The sequence below is a fragment of the Oncorhynchus nerka genome, unplaced genomic scaffold, assembly GCF_034236695.1.
Source record: "Oncorhynchus nerka isolate Pitt River unplaced genomic scaffold, Oner_Uvic_2.0 unplaced_scaffold_910, whole genome shotgun sequence".
In the NCBI taxonomy this organism is placed as follows: Eukaryota; Metazoa; Chordata; class Actinopteri; order Salmoniformes; family Salmonidae; genus Oncorhynchus; species Oncorhynchus nerka.
Genome location: NW_027040392.1, coordinates 217,383 through 234,997, shown reverse-complemented (window position 1 = coordinate 234,997; position 17,615 = coordinate 217,383).

Here is a 17,615-nt window from a genome sequence, read left to right as displayed (position 1 = left end):
AATAATGAGACTATAAGGACTACCAGTACTGAGTCAATATGCAGGGTACCAGGTAGTTGAGGTAATAATGAGACTATAAGGAGAACCAGTACTGAGTCAATGTGCAGGGTACCAGGTAGTTGAGGTAATAATGAGACTATAAGGAGTACCAGTACTGAGTCAATGTGCAGGGTACCAGGTAGTTGAGGTAATAATGAGACTATAAGGAGTACCAGTACTGAGTCAATGTGCAGGGTACCAGGTAGTTGAGGTAATAATGAGACTATAAGGAGTACCAGTACTGAGTCAATGTGCAGGGTACCAGGTAGTTGAGGTAATAATGAGACTATAAGGAGTACCAGTACTGAGTCAATGTGCAGGGTACCAGGTAGTTGAGGTAATAATGAGACTATAAGGAGTACCAGTACTGAGTCAATGTGCAGGGTACCAGGTAGTTGAGGTAATAATGAGACTATAAGGACTACCAGTACTGAGTCAATGTGCAGGGTACCAGGTAGTTGAGGTAATAATGAGACTATAAGGACTACCAGTACTGAGTCAATGTGCAGGGTACCAGGTAGTTGAGGTAATAATGAGACTATAAGGAGTACCAGTACTGAGTCAATGTGCAGGGTACCAGGTAGTTGAGGTAATAATGAGACTATAAGGACTACCAGTACTGAGTCAATGTGCAGGGTACCAGGTAGTTGAGGTAATAATGAGACTATAAGGACTACCAGTACTGAGTCAATGTGCAGGGTACCAGGTAGTTGAGGTAATAATGAGACTATAAGGAGTACCAGTACTGAGTCAATGTGCAGGGTACCAGGTAGTTGAGGTAATAATGAGACTATAAGGAGTACCAGTACTGAGTCAATGTGCAGGGTACCAGGTAGTTGAGGTAATAATGAGACTATAAGGAGTACCAGTACTGAGTCAATGTGCAGGGTACCAGGTAGTTGAGGTAATAATGAGACTATAAGGAGAACCAGTACTGAGTCAATGTGCAGGGTACCAGGTAGTTGAGGTAATAATGAGACTATAAGGAGAACCAGTACTGAGTCAATGTGCAGGGTACCAGGTAGTTGAGGTAATAATGAGACTATAAGGAGTACCAGTACTGAGTCAATGTGCAGGGTACCAGGTAGTTGAGGTAATAATGAGACTATAAGGACTACCAGTACTGAGTCAATGTGCAGGGTACCAGGTAGTTGAGGTAATAATGAGACTATAAGGACTACCAGTACTTGAGTCAATGTGCAGGGTACCAGGTAGTTGAGGTAATAATGAGACTATAAGGACTACCAGTACTGAGTCAATGTGCAGGGTACCAGGTAGTTGAGGTAATAATGAGACTATATGAGTACCAGTACTGAGTCAATGTGCAGGGTACCAGGTAGTTGAGGTAATAATGAGACTATAAGGAGTACCAGTACTGAGTCAATGTGCAGGGTACCAGGTAGTTGAGGTAATAATGAGACTATAAGGAGTACCAGTACTGAGTCAATGTGCAGGGTACCAGGTAGTTGAGGTAATAATGAGACTATAAGGACTACCAGTACTGAGTCAATGTGCAGGGTACCAGGTAGTTGAGGTAATAATGAGACTATAAGGACTACCAGTACTGAGTCAATGTGCAGGGTACCAGGTAGTTGAGGTAATAATGAGACTATAAGGAGTACCAGTACTGAGTCAATGTGCAGGGTACCAGGTAGTTGAGGTAATAATGAGACTATAAGGACTACCAGTACTGAGTCAATGTGCAGGGTACCAGGTAGTTGAGGTAATAATGAGACTATAAGGACTACCAGTACTGAGTCAATGTGCAGGGTACCAGGTAGTTGAGTAATAATGAGACTATAAGGACTACCAGTGAGTCAATGAGGTAATAATGAGACTATAAGGAGTACCAGTACTGAGTCAATGTGCAGGGTACCAGGTAGTTGAGGTAATAATGAGACTATAAGGAGTACCAGTACTGAGTCAATGTGCAGGGTACCAGGTAGTTGAGGTAATAATGAGACTATAAGGAGTACCAGTACTGAGTCAATGTGCAGGGTACCAGGTAGTTGAGGTAATAATGAGACTATAGAGTACCAGTACTGAGTCAATGTGCAGGGTACCAGGTAGTTGAGGTAATAATGAGACTATAAGGAGTACCAGTACTGAGTCAATGCAGGGTACCAGGTAGTTGAGGTAATAATGAGACTATAAGGAGTACCAGTACTGAGTCAATGTGCAGGGTACCAGGTAGTTGAGGTAATAATGAGACTATAAGGAGTACCAGTACTGAGTCAATGTGCAGGGTACCAGGTAGTTGAGGTAATAATGAGACTATAAGGAGTACCAGTACTGAGTCAATGTGCAGGGTACCAGGTAGTTGAGGTAATAATGAGACTATAAGGAGAACCAGTACTGAGTCAATGTGCAGGGTACCAGGTAGTTGAGGTAATAATGAGACTATAAGGAGTACCAGTACTGAGTCAATGTGCAGGGTACCAGGTAGTTGAGGTAATAATGAGACTATAAGGAGTACCAGTACTGAGTCAATGTGCAGGGTACCAGGTAGTTGAGGTAATAATGAGACTATAAGGAGTACCAGTACTGAGTCAATGTGCAGGGTACCAGGTAGTTGAGGTAATAATGAGACTATAAGGAGTACCAGTACTGAGTCAATGTGCAGGGTACCAGGTAGTTGAGGTAATAATGAGACTATAAGTAGTTGAGAACCAGTACTGAGTCAATGTGCAGGGTACCAGGTAGTTGAGGTAATAATGAGACTATAAGAAGTACCAGTACTGAGTCAATGTGCAGGGTACCAGGTAGTTGAGGTAATAATGAGACTATAAGGAGTACCAGTACTGAGTCAATGTGCAGGGTACCAGGTAGTTGAGGTAATAATGAGACTATAAGGAGAACCAGTACTGAGTCAATGTGCAGGGTACCAGGTAGTTGAGGTAATAATGAGACTATAAGGAGTACCAGTACTGAGTCAATGCAGGGTACCAGGTAGTTGAGGTAATAATGAGACTATAAGGAGTACCAGTACTGAGTCAATGTGCAGGGTACCAGGTAGTTGAGGTAATAATGAGACTATAAGGAGAACCAGTACTGAGTCAATGTGCAGGGTACCAGGTAGTTGAGGTAATAATGAGACTATAAGGAGTACCAGTACTGAGTCAATGTGCAGGGTACCAGGTAGTTGAGGTAATAATGAGACTATATGAGTACCAGTACTGAGTCAATGTGCAGGGTACCAGGTAGTTGAGGTAATAATGAGACTATAAGAGTACCAGTACTGAGTCAATGTGCAGGGTACCAGGTAGTTGAGGTAATAATGAGACTATAAGGAGTACCAGTACTGAGTCAATGTGCAGGGTACCAGGTAGTTGAGGTAATAATGAGACTATAAGGAGAACCAGTACTGAGTCAATGCAGGTACCAGGTAGTTGAGGTAATAATGAGACTATAAGAAGTACCAGTACTGAGTCAATGTGCAGGGTACCAGGTAGTTGAGGTAATAATGAGACTATAAGGAGAACCAGTACTGAGTCAATGTGCAGGGTACCAGGTAGTTGAGGTAATAATGAGACTATAAGGAGTACCAGTACTGAGTCAATGTGCAGTGTACCAGGTAGTTGAGGTAATAATGAGACTATAAGGAGTACCAGTACTGAGTCAATGTGCAGGTACCAGGTAGTTGAGGTAATAATGAGACTATATAAGGAGTACCAGTACTGAGTCAATGTGCAGGGTACCAGGTAGTTGAGGTAATAATGAGACTATAAGGAGTACCAGTACTGAGTCAATGTGCAGGGTACCAGGTAGTTGAGGTAATAATGAGACTATAAGTACTGAGTACCAGTACTGAGTCAATGTGCAGGGTACCAGGTAGTTGAGGTAATAATGAGACTATAAGGAGTACCAGTACTGAGTCAATGTGCAGGGTACCAGGTAGTTGAGGTAATAATGAGACTATGAGGAGTACCAGTACTGAGTCAATGTGCAGGGTACCAGGTAGTTGAGGTAATAATGAGACTATAAGGAGTACCAGTACTGAGTCAATGTGCAGGGTACCAGGTAGTTGAGGTAATAATGAGACTATAAGGAGTACCAGTACTGAGTCAATGTGCAGGTACCAGGTAGTTGAGGTAATAATGAGACTATAAGGAGTACCAGTACTGAGTCAATGTGCAGGGTACCAGGTAGTTGAGGTAATAATGAGACTATAAGGAGTACCAGTAGTCTGAGGGTCAATGTAATAATGAGACAGGAGTACCAGAGTAGTTGAGGTAATAATGAGACTATAAGGATAATGAGACCAGTACTGAGTCAATGTGCAGGGTACCAGGTAGTTGAGGTAATAATGAGACTATAAGGAGAACCAGTACTGAGTCAATGTGCAGGGTACCAGGTAGTTGAGGTAATAATGAGACTATAAGGAGTACCAATACTGAGTCAATATGCAGGGTACCAGGTAGTTGAGGTAATAATGAGACAAAACATGAGATTACATCTCCTCATCCAGGAGCACACACACACACACACACACACACACACACACACACACACACACACACACACACACACACACACACACACACACACACACACACACACACACACACAGGGAGGGAATGTTGTGTTTAATATTGTTTTAGGACTATGAAAATGGACAAAAGGATGAGCCTATGAATTATGAAAACAACTAAAATAGAAATGGGAAAATGGGAGAAAGAAATGACTAGAGACAGTGTTGTTTAACTCACTGACCAGGACCCATGAGTTCTTCTTACCTTTGGTCAGTAGAAAAGTCTCCCTCTCTAAACTCTTCAGGTAGACTCATAGACCAGTCACTCTTCATGGACACACAGCTGGGAACAGGGGAGGCTGGTCTCTCCTGCTTGATTGGGCTTCAACACAACAGAGACAAACATTACATCTCTCATCTACTCTGAGCTCTGATGGGGAAACATAAGAGTTTCATTCCAAAAAGCTATATATTCATATTCAGAAATGTTGGTAAAGGAGCTTTTATTGTTTAAAGAAGTTATGTTTATGTTAAGTTATGTTTTTTTGCTAAATGAGATGACACGTGGGTACCTGCTTCTATAAACCAATGAGGAGATGCAGCGCGAACTGCGTCACAAATAGAACTGACTTCCAGACGTTAGTTAATGGTGCGAGCAGTGTGTCATTTTTAATAACGAAATTAATTTGGCGACGCGAGCGTTGTAGTCAGTCTGCCTTCTCCGGGGGCATGTTGAGGTAAATTTACTAACCGGGAGGGTTGAATTATGTAATTTATTAGAGGGCTGGAAGACGCACTCTCGAGGTTGTTTACTCACAATATCAGATATTAAGATGATTTTTATAATGAATGTATACTGAGGTTGAGGTTCTGACTAGTGATTATTTACCCGGGGTTCAATACCTGCTATTGAGGCGCCCTGAAAATAATATTCAAAAGTTCGGTCCTTGGACACAGAGGGTTTAAACACTACAGTCCATCTAGTGAAGAGAGGAGAACCGGACAGAGGTAGCCAGCATCCGTCAACGAGAGAGGGAGAATCCTCAACGGGATTTAACAGGTGGAACAAACAACCGGGGAGCTCCATCGGTAGAGTAGCTAGCTAACTTACCGAGCTGTACCGACTGGCTAGGATAACTAGGATGCTGCTGGTAGAGTAGCTAGCTAGCTTACCGAGCTGTACCGACTAGCTAGGATAACTAGGATGCTGCTGGTAGAGTAGCTGGCTAGATTACCGAGCTGTACCGACTGTTTCGGTATGATATGTTGGATAAATGAATAAAGACAGACACCAATGTCAGGTTCAATAGCCTTGTTAGCGCATTGTACAAATCCGTACAACTGGAGTCCGGGGAACAGTCCGGCTAGTCGATTACCTATCAACTAGACTCCGTAACATCATCCTTTTCAATAGAAAGTGCAAACATAAAGGCATAACATTTAAGTTCTTAACAGTCAGGTCATAACAATAGAAAAAGCATTACATGTTCTTTTTACTTCAGTTGTCATCTTCCTTTTTAATTTAGTTTTATTATTTAAGAAAATATATATATTTTAATTAACCGAGGGCAAGTTAACTGTCCCTTGCTTACAGAGTAAGCCTGTCCGGTGGCTTGCACAGCCGACCCCACCCGTGAGTAAGTATTGGCTCTGACAGGGGTAGGATAAGGGGCACGAGCTGGAGAGCTTGGTGGGGTAGAAGCCTCACCTTCAGTTGGCCCATGTCTCAATTCTGCGCCCCTTACCCTTAGGCCTGGACTGTGATCCAGCTCATCTAGGTGAGTGTATGGCGTGTTCTGGCTTGTCCGCTCTGCTACGCGCAGATCCACCCGATTGCGACGATAGAGGGAGCCACCAACATCCACCAGGTAAGAACGTGGTGCAACTCTCTGCAGGCACGTGCCCAGCCTCCAAAGTCCTGTGTGGTCTCCCGGCAGCGGTTTCATCCTTATCGTTTCACCCACCTCCAGCTCTGGTAGGTCTCGAGCAGTCCGGTCGTAAAAGCACTTAGCGAGCTGCTTTCTGTGACACAGTTTGTCCGTGACGCCAACCATGACGCAGGGCTCCAGTAGCTTGTTAGCTACGGGATGGTAGTCTTCAGACGTCTGGACAGAAGGCTGGGCTGCTGTCCATGTTTTCGGTGGGTGTGTTCCTCAACTGTAAGATGGCTTTCCATGGGTCGTTGCTGTCACGCAAGGCCCTGCTTAACAGGTTTTTTGCAATCTTGACAGCTGATTCTGCCTTGCCATTTGCTTTTGGGTGTCTTGGAGAGGAGGTCACGTGGTCAAACTCCCATTCTGAGGCGAAACGCTTGAACTGTGCAGTGAATTGTGGGCCATTGTCCGTGATTACCTTGTCAGGCTGACCTTGCCTTGCAAACTGCGCCTTGCAGCGCTTTATGACCGTCTCTGCAGACAAGTCAGGGAGCAGTTCAATTTCCCAAAAGTCAGAGTAGTGATCAACGATGAGAAGATAGTCCTTTGTCTGTGGCTGAATAAGTCCATGCTTAAGATTTGCCAGGCCCTTGTGGGCAGTTCGTGTGACATCATGGTTTCCTTTTGCTGTTCATGAGCGTACTTGTTGCATGTGGTACAGTTGCTGACAAAGTCTTTAATTTCTGCTTGCATGTTTGGCCAGTATAATGTTTCACGAGCCTGGCGGTAGCATGTGTCACCTCCAACGTGACTGGAGTGTATGCGTGTAAGCATCTCTGGACGTAGTGATTTGGGAATAATGACCTTCTGACCTCTGAACAAGACACCATTTTGCACGCTGATCTCATCTCGAAAGGTCCAGTATTCTCTCACTGTGAAAGGTGTATTTACATGCTACGGGGCTCTCTGTGTTCACTGTTCGTGGTGAATTGCCCTGCCTCGATTGGTTTAGTCTGAATGTCTGCCTAGCAACAGCGTGAACAGTATCAATGTCAGAGCGTGGGGTTTCGATTTCCATTGCTCTCATTCTCATGTCAGTGACTTCAGCAGTGCGGCACATTTCGATGGCAGTTACTAATCAAATCAAATCAAATCAAATGTATTTATATAGCCCTTCGTACATCAGCTGATATCTCAAAGTGCTGTACAGAAACCCAGCCTAAAACCCCAAACAGCAAACAATGCAGGTGTAAAAGCACGGTGGTAGGAAAACTCCCTAGAAAGGCCAAAACCTAGGAAGAAACCTAGAGAGGAACCAGGCTATGTGGGGTGGCCAGTCCTCTTCTGGCTGTGCCGGGTAGAGATTATAACAGAACATGACCAAGATGTTCAAATGTTCATAAATGACCAGCATGGTTGAATAATAATAAGGCAGAACAGTTGAAACTGGAGCAGCAGCACAGTCAGGTGGACTGGGGACAGCAAGGAGTCATCATGTCAGGTAGTCCTGGGGCACGGTCCTAGGGCTCAGGTCCTCCGAGAGAGAGAAAGAAAGAGAGAATTAGAGAGAGCATATGTGGGGTGGCCAGTCCTCTTCTGGCTGTGCCGGGTGGAGATTATAACAGAACGTGGCCAAGATGTTCAAATGTTCATAAATGACCAGCATGGTTGAATAATAGTAAGGCAGAACAGTTGAAACTGGAGCAGCACCATGGCCAGGTGGACTGGGGACAGCAAGGAGTCATCATGTCAGGTCGTCCTGGGACATGGTCCTAGGGCCCAGGCCAGTTGAAACTGGAGCAGCAGCATGGCCAGGTGGACTGGGGACAGCAAGGAGTCATCATGTCAGGTAGTCCTGGGGCATGGTCCTAGGGCTCAGGTCCTCCGAGAGAGAGAAAGAAAGAGAGAGAAGGAGAGAATTAGAGAACGCACACTTAGATTCACACAGGACACCGAATAGGACAGGAGAAGTACTCCAGATATAACAAACTGACCCTAGCCCCCCGACACATAAACTACTGCAGCATAAATACTGGAGGCTGAGACAGGAGGGTCAGGAGACACTGTGGCCCCATCCGAGGACACCCGGACAGGGCCAAACAGGAAGGATATAACCCCACCCACTTTGCCAAAGCACAGCCCCCACACCACTAGAGGGATATCTTCAACCCCCAACTTACCATCCTGAGACAAGGCCGAGTATAGCCCACAAAGATCTCCGCCACGGCACAACCCAAGGGGGGGTCGCCAACCCAGACAGGCTGACCACCACAGTGAATCAACCCACCCAGGTGACGCACCATACCCCAGGGACGGCATGAGAGAGCCCCAGTAAGCCAGTGACTCAGCCCCCGTAACAGGGTTAGAGGCAGAGAATCCCAGTGGAAAGAGGGGAACCGGCCAGGCAGAGACAGCAAGGGCGGTTCGTTGCTCCAGAGCCTTTCCGTTCACCTTCCCACTCCTGGGCCAGACTACACTCAATCATATGACCCACTGAAGAGATGAATCTTCAGTAAAGACTTAAAGGTTGAGACCGAGTTTGCGTCTCTGACATGGGTAGGCAGACCGTTCCATAAAAATGGAGCTCTATAGGAGAAAGCCCTGCCTCCAGCTGTTTGCTTAGAAATTCTAGGGACAATTAGGAGGCCTGCGTCTTGTGACCGTAGCGTACGTGTAGGTATGTACGGCAGGACCAAATCAGAGAGATAGGTAGGAGCAAGCCCATGTAATGCTTTGTAGGTTAGCAGTAAAACCTTGAAATCAGCCCTTGCTTTGACAGGAAGCCAGTGTAGAGAGGCTAGCACTGGAGTAATATGATCAAATTTTTGGGTTCTAGTCAGGATTCTATCAGCCGTATTTAGCACTAACTGAAGTTTATTTAGTGCTTTATCCGGGTAGCCGGAAAATAGAGCATTGCAGTAGTCTAACCTAGAAGTGACAAAAGCATGGATTAATTTTTCTGCATCATTTTTGGTCAGAAAGTTTCTGATTTTTGCAATGTTACGTAGATGGAAAAAAGCTGTCCTCGAAATGGTCTTGATATGTTCTTCAAAAGAGAGATCAGGGTCCAGAGTAACGCCGAGGTCCTTCACAGTTTTATTTGAGACGACTGTACAACCATTAAGATTAATTGTCAGATTCAACAGAAGATCTCTTTGTTTCTTGGGACCTAGAACAAGCATCTCTGTTTTGTCCGAGTTTAATAGTAGAAAGTTTGCAGCCATCCACTTCCTTATGTCTGAAACACATGCTTCTAGCGAGGGCAATTTTGGGGCTTCACCATGTTTCATTGAAATGTACAGCTGTGTGTCATCCGCATAGCAGTGAAAGTGTACATTATGTTTTCGAATAACATCCCCAAGAGGTAAAATATATAGTGAAAACAATAGTGGTCCTAAAACAGAACCTTGAGGAACACCGAAATTTACAGTTGATTTGTCAGAGGACAAACCATTCACAGAGGCAAACTGATATCTTTCCGACAGATAAGATCTAAACCAGGCCAGAACATGTCCGTGTAGACCAATTTGGGTTTCCAATCTCTCCAAAAGAATGTGGTGATCGATGGTATCAAAAGCAGCACTAAGGTCTAGGAGCACGAGGACAGATGCAGAGCCTCGGTCCGATGCCATTAAAATGTCATTTACCACCTTCAAAAGTGCCGTCTCAGTGCTATGATGGGGTCTAAAACCAGACTGAAGCATTTCGTATACATCGTTTGTCTTCAGGAAGGCAGTGAGTTGCTGCGCAACAGCCTTCTCTAAAATTTTTGAGAGGAATGGAAGATTCGATATAGGCCGATAGTTTTTTATATTTTCTGGGTCAAGGTTTGGCTTTTTCAAGAGAGGCTTTATTACTGCCACTTTTAGTGAGTTTGGTACACATCCAGTGGATAGAGAGCCGTTTATTATGTTCAACATAGGAGGGCCAAGCACAGGAAGCAGCTCTTTCAGTAGTTTAGTTGGAATAGGGTCCAGTATGCAGCTTGAAGGTTTAGAGGCCATGATTATTTTCATCATTGTGTCAAGAGATATAGTACTAAAAGACTTGAGCGTCTCTCTTGATCCTAGGTCCTGGCAGAGTTGTGAAGACTCAGGACAACTGAGGTTTGGAGGAATACGCAGGTTTAAAGAGGAGTCCGTAATTTGCTTTCTAATAATCATAATCTTTTCCTCAAAGAAGTTCATGAATTTATCACTGCTAAAGTGAAAGTCATCCTCTCTTGGGGAATGCTGCTTTTTAGTTAGCTTTGCGACAGTATCAAAAGGAATTTCGGATTGTTCTTATTTTCCTCAATTAAGTTAGAAAAATAGGATGATCGAGCAGCAGTAAGGTCTCTTCGGTACTGCACGGTACCGTCCTTCCAAGCTAGTCGGAAGACTTCCAGTTTGGTGTGGCGCCATTTCCGTTCCAATTTTCTGAAGCTTGCTTCAGAGCTCGGGTATTTTCTGTGTACCAGGGAGCTAGTTTCTTATGAGACATTTTTTTGTTTTTAGGGGTGCAACTGCATCTAGGGTATTGCAAGTTTAAATTGAGATCCTCAGTTAGGTGGTTAATGGATTTTTGTCCTCTAGCGTCCTTGGGTAGGCAGAGGGAGTCTGGAAGGGCATCAAGGAATCTTTGTGTTGTCTGTGAATTTATAGCACGACTTTGATGTTCCTTGGTTGGGGTCTGAGCAGATTATTTGTTGCAATTGCAAACGTAATAAAATGGTGGTCCGATAGTCCAGGATTATGAGGAAAACATTAAGATCCACAACATTTATTCCATGGGACAAAACTAGGTCCAGCGTATGACTGTGACAGTGAGTGGGTCCAGAGACAAGTTGGACAAAACCCACTGAGTCGATGATGGCCCGAAAGCCTTTGGAGTGGGTCTGTGGACTTTTCCATGTGAATATTAAAGTCACCAAAGATTAGAATATTATCTGCAATGACTACAAGGTCCGATAGGAATTCAGGGAACTCAGTGAGAAACGCTGTATATGGCCCAGGAGGCCTGTAAACACACAAAAAGTGATTGAGTAGGCTGCATAGATTTCATGACTAGAAGCTCAAAAGACGAAAACGTCATTTTTTTTTTTTTGTAAATTGAAATTTGCTATCGTAAATGTTAGCAACACCTCCGCCTTTGTGGGATGCACGGGGGATATGGTCACTAGTGTAGCCAGGAGGTAAGGCCTCATTTAACACAGTAAATTCATCAGCCTTAAGCCATGTTTCAGTCAGGCCAATCACATCAAGATTATGATCAGTGATTAGTTCATTGACTATAATTGCCTTTGAAGTAAGGGATCTAACATTAAGTAGCCCTATTTTGAGATGTGAGGTATCATGATCTCTTTCAGTAATGACAGGAATGGAGGTGGTCTTTATCCTAGTGAGATTGCTAAGGCGAACACCGCCATGTTTAGTTTTGCCCAACCTAGGTCGAGGCACAGACACGGTCTCAATGGTGATAGCTGAGCTGACTACACTGACTATGCTAGTGGCAGACTCCACTATGCTGGCAGGCTGGCTAATAGCCTGCTGCCTGGCCTGCACCCTATTTCATTGTGGAGCTAGAGGAGTTAGAGCCCTGTCTATGTTGGTAGATAAGATGAGAGCACCCTCCAGCTAGGATGGAGTCCGTCACCTCAGCAGGTCAGGCTTGGTCCTGTTTGTGGGTGAGTCCCAGAAAGAGGGCCAATTATCTACAAATTCTATCTTTTGGGAGGGGCAGAAAACAGTTTTCAACCAGCGATTGAGTTGTGAGACTCTGCTGTAGAGCTCATCACTCCCCCTAACTGGGAGGGGGCCAGAGACAATTACTCGATGCCGACACATCTTTCTAGCTGATATGCACGCAGAAGCTATGTTGCGCTTGGTGATCTCTGACTGTTTCATCCTAACATCGTTGGTGCCGACGTGGATAACAATATCTCTATACTCTACACTCGCCAGTTTTAGCTTTAGCCAGCACCATCTTCAGATTAGCCTTAACGCGGTAGCTCTGCCCCGGGTAAACAGTGTATGATCGCTGGATGATTCGCTTTAAGTCTAATACTGCGGGTAATGGAGTCGCCAATGACTAGAGTTTTCAATTTGTCAGAGCTAATGGTGGGAAGCTTCGGCGTCTCAGACCCCGTAACGGGAGGAGTAGAGACCAGAGAAGACTCGGCCTCTGACACCGACCCGCTGCTTAATGGGGAAAACCGGTTGAAAGTTTCTGTCGGCTGAATGAGCGACACCGGTTGAGCGTTCCTACAGCATTTCCTTCCAGAAACCGTGAGAAAGTTGTCCGGCTGCGGGGACTGTGCCAGGGGATTTATACTACTATCTGTACTTACTGGTGGCACAGACGCTGTTTCATCCTTTCCTACACTGAAATTACCCTTGCCTAACGATTGCGTCAGAAGCTGGGCTTGCAGTACAGCTATCCTCGCCGTAAGGCGAGCACAGCGGCTGCAATTAGAAGGCATCATGTTAATGTTACTACTTAGCTTCGGCTGTTGGAGGTCCTGACGAATCGTGTCCAGATAAAGCGTCCGGAGGAAAAAGTTGAGGAAAAATAAATAAATATATGAACGGTAATTAAAAAGTGAAAACCGTAAAGTTGTCAGGTAGCAAAATAGGTTGGCAACAAAACGCACAGCAACTCGGAAAACAAGCCTGCAAGTTGTGACCGGAAATGACATCAAAAACAGATAGATGGGTTCACCTACTAATGTTAAGTCTCTCTCTCAGTAGACACCGGCGTGTATCCTCATTTGCAATTCCCAGTACTATTTTGTCATGAATCTAATCTTTCAATCCCCTTATTCACAAGTGGCGGATTTCTCTCTCAAACGGGTTACAAAGTTGTGTACTGACTCACCTCTTCCTGTTTGCAGCTTCCAAAACGAACCGCCCGTAAATGACGTTTCTGGCGGGTTTGAAGTAATTCTCCAATGCATCCAATATAGCCTTTGCATCACACTGTTGACGTGCTGTGAGGGTGAGATTGTGCCGGTAGATATGCCTGCATTCGCTGCCCATTAAACTCCTCAGAGTTGCAGCTTGTACCTCGTTGGGTTTCTCATGTAGACTGGTGGCCAGCGCATAGTCCTCGAATTCATCCCTGAAGTTGTCCCAATTAGTATTCCCGTCCCCTGTGAGAACCATGGGATTTGGTGGCGGAATGTTCGCTGCCATAGCAATGGAATATGAGATTTCTTTGCCTTCAGTCATCAACGTAGGTAGTGATGCCAGCTAACAACGAGGTGATCAGTGTTGTGAGTAGGAAACTGTGTGTGTTCGCATATGGAACGTAACTGCGCCTATACTGTACTTAGCTACAAAAATAACAAACGTGTGTTTTCCGAGCCACTTCTGATACCATGTTTCAGTATGATGTGTTGGATAAAGGAATAAAGACAGATGTCAGGTTCAATAGCCTTGGTTGTGCATTGTACAAATCCCTACAACTGGAGTCCGGGGAACAGTCCGGCTAGTCGAATACCTATCAACTAGACTCCGTAACAGTTGTTCTGTCTGTCCCTCGTCTCGATGATGAATCCATGAACCACAAATTGAAACAAGGATAGAGAGTGAAAAGGATCTGGCTACACTCATACTGTCCCTGACCGTAAAGAAAAAGAAAATTGAACAATAAACTTCGGTGTTTCAACACTGTAACAAACTCCATAGTTATTCTCCAAGATCCCCTCAGTCCACTCTGCGTGTAACCGGACAATATGCTTGTCGCCACACCGAACGTGGACGCAGACAGTTCTGTACGGGGACGCGGACAGTTCTGTACGGGGACGAGGACAGTTCTGTACGGGGACGCGGACAGTTCTGTACGGGGACGTGGACAGTTCTGTATGGGAACGTGGACAGTTCTGTACGGGACGCGGACAGTTCTGTACGGGGACGCGGACTGTTCTGTACGGGGACGCGGACAGTTCTGTATGGGGACGTGGACAGTTCTGTACGGGGACGTGGACAGTTCTGTATGGGGACGTGGACAGTTCTGTACGGGACGCGGACAGTTCTGTACGGGGACGCGGACAGTTCTGTACGGGGACGCGGACAGTCCTGTACGGGGACGCGGACGGTTCTGAATGGGGACGCGGACAGTTCTGTACGGGGACACGGACAGTCCTGTACGGGGATGCGGACAGTTCTAAACGGGGACGCGGACAGTTCTGTATGGGGCAGTGCAACACAATCAACTAAACCCAGTCTTTACAGTGGGTTACATTACTAATATTCAGAAGGTTTGCTGTGTCTGTCAGCGTAGTGTCCAGAGCATGGAGGCGCTACCAGGAGACAGGCCAGTACATCAGGAGATGTGGAGGAGGTCGTAGGAGGGTAACAACCCAGCAGCAGGACAGCTACCTCTGCCTTTGTGCAAGGAGGAGCAGGAGGAGCACTGCCAGAGCCCTGCAAAATGACCTCCAGCAGGCCACAAATGTGCATGTGTCTGCTCAAACGGTCAGAAACAGACTCCACGAGGGTGGTATGAAGGCCTGACGTCCACAGGTGGGGGTTGGGCTTACAGCCCAACACCGTGCAGGACGTTTGGCATTTGCCAGAGAACACCAAGTTTGGCAAATTCGCCACTGGCGGCCTGTGCTCTTCAAAGATGAAAGCAGGTTCACACTGAGCACATGTGACAGACGTGACAGAGTCTGGAGACGCCGTGGAGAACGTTCTGCTGTGTGCAACATCCTCCAGCATGACCGGTTTGGCGGTGGGTCAGTCATGGTGTGGGGTGGCATTTTCTTTGGAGTCCGCACAGCCCTCCATGTGCTCGCCAGAGGTAGCCTGACTGCCATTAGGTACCGAGATAAGATGCTTAGACCCCTTGTGAGACGATATGCTGGTGCGGTTGGCCCTGGGTTCCTCCTAATGCAAGACAATGCTAGATCTCATGTGGCTGGAGTGTGTCAGCAGTTCCTGCAAGAGGAAGGCATTGATGCTATGGACTGGCCCGCCCCGTTCCCCAGACCTGAATCCAAGCACATCTGGGACATCATGTCTCGCTCCATCCACCAATGCCACGTTGCACCACAGACTGTCCAGGAGTTGGCGGATGCTTTAGTCCAGGTCTGACGAGTATATCCCTCAGGAGACCATCCGCCACCTCATCAGGAGCATGCCCAGGCGTTATAGGGAGGTCATACAGGCAAGTGGAGGCCACACACACTACTGAGCCTCATTTTGACTTGTTTTAAGGACAATACATCAAAGTTGGATCAGCCTGTAGTGTGGTTTTCCACTTTAATTTTGAGTGTGACTCCAATTCCAGACCTCCATGGGTTGATAAATTTGATTTCCATTGATAATTTTTGTGTGATTTTGTTGTCAGCACATTCAACTATGTAAAGAAAAAGTATTTAATAAGAATATTTCATTCATTCAGATCTAGGATGTTATTTTAGTGTTCCCTTTATTTTTTGGAGCAATCACTTTTAGTGATTCCATATTGAAGGAAGTGATAGAAGCCTTTTTGGTTGAGTAAGGAACCTTCTTTTCTAAAAGTGTCTAACATTACAACGAGTACAGTCAGGGTGCCATGAACCCCTGCAGTACCTCCACAGACCCCGGATTGAGAACCCTGCAGTACCTCCACAGACCCCGGATTGAGAACCCCTGCAGTACCTCCACAGACCCCGGATTGAGAACCCTTGATTTAGCAGATGCTCTTATCCAGAGTGATTTACAGTAAGTGCTTTCATCTTAATTAAGATAGCTATTTATTTGAGACAACAACATATCACATTCAAATATACAAGGGTTAGGGTTAGGGATACGAATATTCCATTCCAGCTAAACATTGATATATAGCGTTTTGCAATAGAAAAATAAAAAATATATAACCATCTAGAAACTATTAGTTAAAAATCTGAGAACAGTAATATTGAAGGTACCCATAAGCAACCATTTCTGATTAAAAACAAAAAAACAAACAACATTTTGGAAATAAACTCATAATAATGATATTAAAATTGTCATCTCACCTCTTAGCTTTGGTGTCATGTTCCCCAGAGAGACTCATTTTAGAGGCAGGGCCCCCTCCTTTCTCTCCCCAGAGAGACTCATTTTAGAGGCAGGGCCACCCTCCTTTCTCTCCCCAGAGAGACTCATTTTAGAGGCAGGGACCCCTCCTCTCTCTCCCCAGAGAGACTCATTTTAGAGGCAGGGCCCCCCTTCTTTCTCGCTCCAGAGAGACTCATTTTAGAGAACTGACCCCTAAACAAAGATCCAACATGTTGGTTGTGGTTAACACAGTGACAACTAAACAGAGATCCAACATGTTGGTTGTGGTTAACACAGTGACAACAGAGAGACTAATTTCAGAGTCAGGGACCCCCTCCTCTCTTTCCCCAGAGAGACTAATTTCAGAGGCAGGGCCCCCCTCCTTTCTCTCCCCAGAGAGACTCATTTTAGAGGCAGGGCCCCCCTCCTTTCTCTCCCCAGAGAGACTCATTTTAGAGGCAGGGCCCCCCTCCTTTCTCTCCCCAGAGAGACTCATTTTAGATCACTGACCCCTGAACAGAGATCCAACATGTTGGTTGTGGTTAACACAGTAATTATTTAATGTTAATTGTTATCATTTATTCATTATCTCTTATAAAACATTTACTAACAGACATAGAAACAATCAGATGATTTAATGCAATCACATGAAAACGTAGTGGTGACATTTCATCTCCATGGTAACTGTCAATAAAAATAAGTCACTGTTTGTTAAGGTAGTTATAGACAGTACAGCAACACAAGGCCATGTCTCACACTTATTTTTATTCACTAACAGTAGGCTATTTATTGTCTTTCAATCTGTTATTTTCTAAACATATCAACAATAATAATAATAATAATAATAATAATAATAATAATAATAATAATAATAATAATAATAATAAGTCACTGTTTGTTAAGGTAGTTCTAGACAGTACAGCAACAATAATAATAATAAGTCACTGTTTGTTAAGGTAGTTATAGACAGTACAGCAACAATAATAATAATAAGTCACTGTTTGTTAAGGTAGTTATAGACAGTACAGCAACAATAACAATAATAATAATAATAATAAGTCACTGTTTGTTAAGGTAGTTATAGACAGGACAGCAACAATAATAATAATAAGTCACTATTTGTTAAGGTAGTTATAGACAGTACAGCAACAATAATAATAATAATAATAATAAGTCACTGTTTGTTAAGGTAGTTATAGACAGTACAGCAACAATAACAATAATAAT